An 8810-nucleotide genomic window follows, 5' to 3' on the forward strand; every position below is an offset into this window, starting at 1 on the left:
ACCTTGGGGACAAGGGGACACCTTGGGGACAAGGGGACGTGTTGAGGGTGTCGGGGACCTTGGGGACAAGGGGACACGAGGGTGTCAGGGACCTTGGGGACAAGGGGACACCTTGGGGACAAGGGGACACCTTGGGGACACCTTGGGGACAAGGGGTACAGGGCAGGGCATTGGGGACACCTTGGGGATATCGGGGGATATCCTGGGGATGCCTTGGGGACACCCTGGGGATGGCGGGGGGAGGTATTGGGGACCCCTTGGGGACACAGGAGGGATGGGATGGGGACCCCTTGGGGATGGCAGGAGGAGGTATGGGGGACCCCTTGGGGACACGGGAGGGCCGGGGTGGGGACGTTAGGGACCCCTTGGGGATGGGGGGGGACATTGGGGACCCCCTTGGGGACACGGGAGGGACGGGGTGGGGATGTTAGGGACCCCTTGGGGACGGGGTGGGGACATTGGGGACCCCTTGGGAATGGGGGGGGACATTGGGGACCCCTTGGGGACACCTTGGGGACAAGGGAGGGACGGGGTGGGGACATTGGGGACACCCTGGGGATGGGGGGGGGACATTGGGGACCCCTTGGGGATGGGGGGGGACATGGGAGGGACGGGGTGGGGACATTGGGGACACCCTGGGGATGGGGGGTGGGGACATTGGGGACCCCTTGGGGACGTGGGGGTGCGCTGGGGACGCCTTGGGGACAGCCGAGCGGGGGGGCGTGGCCTGGAGTGGGGGGGCGTGGCCACGGGCTGGGGGTGGAGCCCAAGCGGAAGGTGGGCGGGGCCTGGGGAAGGGCAGAGCCAGCCCATAAAGAGGGGGCGGGGCCTAAGCGCACCTGCTGTTTGGGGGCGTGGTGTGGGTGTGAGTGACAAGTGGGCGTGGCCTGACACTCCCGGGGCGGGGCTTGGATTAAAGGGGCATGGGGGTGATTTAAAAGGGGCGGGGCTGCATTCGAAGGAGGTGGGGCACATGAAGGGGGCGTGGCCCACTGGGCGGGGACACATTAAAGGGGGCGTGACCCACATTTAAAGGGGCCCAGCTCAATTAGGGAGGTCTACACTGAAGGGGCGTGGCCCACATTTAAAGGGGCAGGGCCCACATTGAAGGGGGCGTGGCCCACATTTAAAGGGGCAGGGTCCACATTTAAAGGGGCCCAGCTCAATTAGGGGGGTCTACAATGAAGGGGCGTGGCTCACATTTAAAGGGGCAGGGCTCAGGTTAAAGGAGGCGTGCCCAGGTGTATGGGGCCCACATTTAAAGGGGCCCAGCTCAATTAGGCGGAGTCTACCCTGAAGGGGCGTGGCCCACATTTAAAGGGGCAGGGCTCAATTGGGTGGGGGGGGTGGCCACACTGAAGGGGCGTGTCCCACATTTAAAGGGGCAGGGCCCAAAATGAAGGGGGCGTGGCCCACATTTAAAGGGGCAGGGCTCAATTGGGACGGGTCTACACTGAAGGGGCGTGGCCCACATTTAAAGGGGCAGGCCTCAGGTGAAAGGAGGCGTGGCCCACATTTAAAGGGGCAGGCCTCAGGTGAAAGGAGGCATGGCCCAGCTTTCAGGGGCCCCACATTAAAGCTCCCCACATCGAGGGGATGCACAACCCCCCCCACACACACACGCCCCGTACCTGTCCCGCGGCCGCCGCCGGGGATTCCGTCGGGGCGGGTGTGGAGACCCAGGTGGGCGTCCCAGGAGCGGAGGACGAGCTGCTTCTCGCGGGGTCCCCAGGCGCCGGAGTACGGATGTTTTTGCCGGATGTGCCGCTTGATGGTGCTGAGCTTGAGGGTAGCCAGGGCGCTGCCGCAGACCATGCAGAGCATCCCGTGCCGCGCCGCGTTGAATTCCATCAGGTATTCGGCTCGCCAGCGCTCGTGGTAATACCGCCGGTGATCCCGCCCCGGGATACGGCTCCGACCCGGCCGCGACGCTCGCGCTTCGCAGTGGTCTGAGCTCCGACGGCCCCCCCGCGGTCCCGGTTCTGGCGGGGAGGCTGGGAAGGGGGGGGGGGGGGGGTGACGGAGCAGTATGGGATTTTGGGGGGTGTCTGAGGGATGGAAGGGTCTTGGGGGATCAATGTAAGGGGGGGGGGGCAGGGATTCGGGGGGATTTGGGGGGGGGTCCAGGGATTGGGGACCCCATGGGGGACTCTCGTATGGGGGGTCTTTAGGGGTCCCCAGGGTTGAGGAGGTCTCCAGGGGTCCCCAGTGGTAGGGGGTCCGTGGGGGGGGATGGTTATGTGGGGGCTTTTGGGGGGGCCTCGGGGATATTTGGGCATCCTGGAGGGGGGGAACCCCCCATATGGGGGTCTTTGGGGTTGCTTATGGGGGGTGGTCTCCTGGGTTGGGGGTCTCAGCCCTGCTGGGGGGGGGGCGTGACCCCCAGGGGTGACCGAAAATTAGGGGGATCCGGGGAGGGGGGGGGCTCTTAAAGGAGAAAGGGGAGCTCTTAAAGGGGCAGGGGCATCAAATGGGGGGGGCCCAGAGGGATGGGGCATCTTAAAAGGGCGAGGGGGGCTCTTAAAGGGGCAGGGCATGTTAAAGGGACAGCGCACATCAAGGGGCGGGGCTTGTCAAGGGATATTTAAAAGGGGTGGGCATCTCCAAAGGGAGGGGCCCTTAAAGGGGCAGGAGCACGCAGAGGGGATGGGGGTGGTGAAAGAGGGCGGGGGTATTTTAAGGGGGTGGGGGGTATCTTAAAGTGACAGGAGCACCTAAAGGGGATGGAGGGGCCCCTTAAAGGGACAGGGGCCTCCTAAATTGTACACTGGCATCTTAAAGGGACAGAGGCATCCTAAATGGGATGGGGGCATCTTAAAGGGCCAGGCACATTTTAAAGTGACAGGGGCATCTTAAAGGGGCGGAGGCATCCCAAATAAGTTGGGGCATCTTAAAGACACAGGGGCATCTTAAAGTGATGGGGGTATCTTAAAGGGGCAGGGACACCTCAAAGTGACAGGGGCATCTTAAAGGGGCAGGAGCATCCTAAATAGGATGGGGGCCTCTTAAAGGGCCAGACACATCTTAAAGTGGCAGGGGCATCTTAAAGACGCAGGGGCATCTTAAAGGGATGGGGGCACCTTAAAGGGGCAGGGGCATCCTAAATACAATGGAGGCATTTAAAGACACAGGGGCATCTTAAAGGATGGGAGTATCTTAAAGGGGCAGGGGCACCTTAAAGTGACAGGCACATCCTAAATAGGATGGAGGCATCTTAAAGAGGCAGGGGCACCTTAAGGTGACAGGGGTATCTTAAAGGGGCAGGAGCATTCTAAATGGGATGGGGGCATCTTAAAGGGGCAGGGGCAACTTAAAGTGACAGGGGCATCTTAAAGGGGCAGGAGCATCCTAAATTAGGATGGAGGCATCTTAAAGGGCCAGGGTCACGCTGGAGGATGACAGGGGATGGCAAAGGGATGGGGGCACCCCCAGGGCCGGGGGGCATCTTAAAGGGCCAGCGTCGCTCCCATTGTGCGCGAAGGGGGAGCCCAGCGGGAGGAGGGGGGGGGTCGTCTCCTTAAAGGGGCCGCACCATCCACAGCCCCCCCCACTCCCCCCCGCCGCATCGGTGCTCACCTGGGCGGTCCGGCTGCGGGAGCAGGCCGGGGTCGGGGTGCGGGGGCTCCATGGCAGGGCCCGGGGCGGCAGTGGCGGCGGCGGGCAGGGGCCGGCCGGGGTGGGGACGCCGCCGTGGGGCCCCTGGGGCTCCTTTAAGGGCTCCTGGGTAAATTTAAAGGGGCCGCGCGCCTTTCCCATCCCCCCCGCAAGCCCGCCCCGCCCCGCGGCGGGGGGCTGCGGGGGGGGGGCGATGAGTTGCCGTCAGGTCTCAGCCCACCCCCCCGCCCCCAAAGAAGCGCACCCCCCCTCATAAAAAAGATTTCGAGGGGGGGGTCCCCCAAAAGGAGGGGGGCAGGGGAGCCCCTGGATGCTCCCCTCCCCCTTGCAGCCCCCCCATCCCTCCCCCCACCCTGCAGCATCGCCCCGGGGTCCCCGGACCTATGGGGCACCCAAGAAGCCATCACCCCCCCTCCATCCCCGGGCTGGCCCGCCCCTTTGGTCCAGAAAGGGCGTGGCCTGGGCGTGGAGACCACACCCTCCCTTTAGGGGGGAAGGGGGGCGTAACTTCCCCAGCTGGCCCCGCCCCTTCTCCCAGGCTTGGTCCCTCCGGACCTTCCCCCTTCTCCCAGTGCTCCCAGTTCCCCTCCCCATTGCAGCCAGGGAACTCAGGCGTCCGGGCCCCCGTCCCGCCCGTTCCCCCCAGTGCCTGGGGAGGACCCAGGGGGCCGGCAGCGCGTCCCACCACCCCCCCCCCAAAAAAAAAAGGGGGAGAGGACCCAGGCGTCCGGGCCTCCCCCCGCCCCCCTTCCCCTCGGGGTTGCCAGCAGGGATGGGGAGGGGGGATTCGGCTCCGCTCGGGTGTTTCCGGCAATGCGCGCGAAAGGCCCGATGGCGGCCGAAGGGTGTTCGGGTCTTTCCGGATCCACTCGGGGAAGCGGCGGCCGAGCCGGAGCTCGGCGCTTCCCGCGGCTGTCAGCGGAAACTGCCGAAGGAGGCTTCGGGTCTTTCCGCGCCTGGAGGAGGCCCGGGGAGAGGCATCGGGTGACTCCGGAGCGCCGCCGGAAACCTCCGAAGCGGGAGGGAGGCGCAGAGCCGAATCCATCCGGAAAGAGCCGAAGCGAAGCGGGAGGCGTGTCGGGTGTTTCCGGCGCAGCGGCGGAAATGGCCGAGGGCCGGCGGCGGCGGCCATGTTGGGAGCCGCTGGTGCTGAGGAGGCGCGAGTGTGAGGCGGCGGCGGCCGGGCCGGGCGGACTCGCCGCCCGCTCCCCTCTCCCCCCCCTTTCTCCTCTCCCGTCCCCCTCCCCGGCCTCCCCCATGCCGGTGGCCTGGCCCCCCCCCGCTCCCTGAGCGCGGCCCGGCGTTCCCTCTTCCCCACCTCCCCTTCCCCCTCCCCGCACACCGCCCGCCGCGGCTTCCCTCTATCGCGATAGTCGCCGGCGGCGGGGGGGGGGGGGGCCGCCATGTCGAGCAGCGGTCGCAGCCCTCTACCTACCGTCAACGAGAGAGACGCGGAACAGGTAGGACTGGCGACGGGGAGGGCCTCTGTGAGGGGAAGGGGGGTCTGAGGGGGGCCCGGCCCCTCCGCAGGGCCGGTTTGTGAGGGGGAAAGGGGGGGTCTGGGGCCGGTTTGTGAGGGGGAAAAAGGGGTCTGGGGCCGGTTTGTGAGGGGAAAGGGGGGTCTGGGGCCGGTTTGTGAGGGGAAAGGGGGGTCTGGGGCCGGTTTGTGAGGGGAAAAAGGGGGTCTGGGGCCGGTTTGTGAGGGGAAAAAGGGGTCTGGGGCCGGTTTTGTGAGGGGGAAAAAGGGGGTCTGGGGCCGGTTTGTGAGGGGAAAGGGGGGTCTGGGGCCGGTTTGTGAGGGGAAAGGGGGGTCTGGGGCCGGTTTGTGAGGGGAAAGGGGGGTCTGGGGCCGGTTTGTGAGGGGAAAGGGGGGTCTGGGGCCGGTTTGTGAGGGGAAAGGGGGGTCTGGGGCCGGTTTGTGAGGGGAAAGGGGGGTCTGGGGCCGGTTTGTGAGGGGAAAGGGGGGTCTGGGGCCGGTTTGTGAGGGGAAAGGGGGGTCTGGGGCCGGTTTGTGAGGGGAAAGGGGGGTCTGGGGCCGGTTTGTGAGGGAAAGGGGGGTCTGGGGCCGGTTTGTGAGGGGAAAGGGGGGTCTGGGGCCGGTTTGTGAGGGGAAAAAGGGGGTCTGGGGCCGGTTTGTGTGAGGGGAAAAAAGGGGTCTGGGGCCGGTTTGTGAGGGGAAAGGGGGGTCTGGGGCTGGTTTGTGAGGGGAAAAGGGGGATCTCGGGGTCTCTGGGGCCGGTTTGTGAGGGGAAAGGGGGGTCTCTGGGGCCGGTTTGTGAGGGGAAAGGGGGGGGTCTGGGGCCGGTTTTGTGAGGGGAAAGGGGGTGTCTGGGGCCGGTTTGTGAGGGGGAAAGGGGGGTCTGGGGCTGGGTTTGTGAGGGGGAAAAGGGGGATCTCAGGGGGTCTGGGGCCGGTTTGTGAGGGGAAAGGGGGGTGTGTGAGGGGAACCTCGGTAATTTTGTGAGATAAAAAGGGGGGTCTGAGGGGGATGTGGGCTGTTTTGTGAAGGGGAAAAGAGGGTCTGAGAAGGAAAGTGGGGGCCTGAGTGGATCGTGGGCTGTTTTGTGAGAGGAAAGCGGGGCCCTGGGCCATTTTGTGAGGGGAGAAAGGGGGTCTAAGGGGGTCGTGGGTCCCTCCATGAGGGTGAAAAAGAGAGGTCTAAGGGGACCTTGTGCCTCCCAGCCTGGCTCCTGTGTGAGGGGGTCCCGGGGGGGCCCAGCCCCTCTCACAGCCCCCCCATGAAGTACTCTGGGGCCTCCCCTGGCCCAGACCCCTGTGTGGGGTGGGGGGATCTGAGCCAGGACCCCCCTCGGGGACTGGATCGGGCTCCTCCATGGGACCTGGTGAAGGGAAGGGTGCTTGTGGGCTAGGTCCCCTCTGAGGGGTCTGGGGTCCCGTTTTTGGGGGTCCCTGAGGGTCACTAGGGTCCCCGGCCAAAGGCAAGGGTGAGGGGGTCAGGGCTTGCACCCCAAAGGAAAGGGGGTAGGCGGGGGGGTGCCAGCCCCACACATTGACCCCCCCTGGGGGTCTGGTATCTGCCGGGGGGGGGAATGCGAGGTTTGGGGTGTCATTGTTGTCGCCCCCCTCCCCGTCTCAGTGGCTGCGCGGACTGCGTGTGGGGGCGTGTGCCCACCCCCTTCGCTGCTGCAGCCCCCCCCCCCCCCCCCACGGTGGGTGTGGGGGTGGCTTCGCTGTGTGTGGGGCTGGGCACCCTCTGTGGGGTTGGGGGGGGTGCTGTGAGGTGTGTACCCCCCAAAATGATGTGGGTGCCCACCCCTGTGATGGGGTTCCTGCCTCCCCCCAGGATGGGGAGGGAGAGGGTTCATGCCCTGTGTCTGTTTGGGGTGGGGGAAGCTCAGAGCCCTTTGGGGGACGGGTGGAAGAGGGGTCCCCCATTTTGGGGTGTTGGTCTTGGGGGGCTCTTGGGGTCCTTCCAGCTCCCAGCTGCGGGTGGGGGACCCCACTTATGGCTCAGCCCTTTTGGGGGGTATCTGGGGGGGGCACCTTGGCTTCCCCAGCTGTGTGGTACCCCCATTTTAGCTAGTATTTGGGGGGGGGCTCCCCAAATGATTGAGAGGGACCCCAGCAGGATGCGGCCCGGGGCAGGGAGGGAAGTGGTTTCGTCTCCGCGTCCCCAGTGCCGAGCGCAAGGCGATGCCACCCGCTCTCCAGCCTTCACCGTGGCGTCGGGCACCCCCTCGTTTTGGGTTGTTATGGGGCGTTTTTCTCTATTTCCCCCCACCCCCCCCACCCCATTATGTAACGACAGAAAAGAATTTTTCCCGGCTGCCGGGATTTGGGGAGGGGGCGGTGGAGATTTGGGGGGGCTGCCGCCACATCTCCCCCTAAACCTGCATCCAAAATCGGGGTGCCTGCCCCCGCCCCCCAAGTTCCTCTGTCACATGGAGACCGATCTGGCGTGGTTTTATGTAAAAAAAAAAAAAAAAAAAAATTGTCAAAAATAACTAAATTTGGCTGACATTTCAGCGCCGCCGCACCAAAGCTGTTTCACCATCTTCCGTCGGCTGCCGAGGCGGCGGCGGGGTGTGGGGGGGGGAACCGCCTGCCCGCTGCAGGTAGGCCCGGCGCAGCGGTGGTTACCGGTTACACCGTTACTGCTTACCGGTTACGCCGTAGCCGGTTGCCACCGGTTTTGCGCCCGCGGCATGGTCAGGTGCTGCTGGTACCTCGGCCTTGTCACGCACCGGGATCTTTAGACCTGACTGGTGACATCACCCCCGGACCTAATGATATCACCCCCGGACCCGGTGACATCATCCCTGCTGCCATTCTGGTAGCGATTCCCAGTGGTTTGGCTCTAACGGCAGCCAGCGAGCAAGACGGGGCCCTCCCACCCCAATTCGTGTTGATTTTCCCCTTTTTCCGCCCCGTTTTCCCCCCACCGGTGCTTCAGGTGTTCCCCAGAACTGCGGCGCAACACCGCAAACCCCACCACCACCCCCCCGCCAGCTTCCGTGGCCCGGCCGAGCCGGCGTCAGCCCCAACCGGTTGAGCCGGTCTGGCGTTCCCGGCGCTCCTCGGGGAGTTCAACTCTCGGCGAGCTTCCACTGGCCGCCGGCACCACCCCGCACCGGGCCGGCCGCGGCCGTTTGGCGTCGCCGGCGTTGCCGTGAGCTGAGCCGGTTTGGGGTCACCGAGCGTGAGTCCCTGCTGTGACACTGGGGTTGGGGTGGGGAAACTGAGGCACGAGGGGTTTTGGCGGCGAGGGAGGGGGTTTAGAGCTGAGCTCGGGGGCCCGTATAATTAACGAGAGTTTGGTTAACGAGCGCCAAGCCCAGCACCGCTCTTCGTAGCCGCGGGGGGGATGCCGCGGCGCCGAGGGCTGAGTTCTTTCCCTGCTATGCCAAAACCGGGAGCGCCGAGGCGGCCGCCCACGTGCCGGTGAGGGAGACGGTGACGACCTCCCGGCATTTCGGCACCACACCGGCAAAGCTCGGAGCCGGCGGCGCTTTCAGCAAAGCCTCACCGGGCCCCGGCGCGGCCGCCACTGCTCTCCCGGCACGACCTTTGCCGGTGCCGGGGGGGTGTGTGTGGAGGAGAGCCGCCAGCGCCGGGGGATGTTTGCCGGCCACTCCAGCCTCCCCGATAAGAGGTGCCGGAGAAATGCCAGGCACGCCGGCGAGTGCTGCCGTGGACCCCCACATTTTGGGGGGGGGGGGGAGCATGGGGGGGGG

This window comes from Pelecanus crispus, chromosome Z (genome assembly GCF_030463565.1).
Source record: "Pelecanus crispus isolate bPelCri1 chromosome Z, bPelCri1.pri, whole genome shotgun sequence".
Lineage (NCBI taxonomy): Eukaryota > Metazoa > Chordata > Aves > Pelecaniformes > Pelecanidae > Pelecanus > Pelecanus crispus.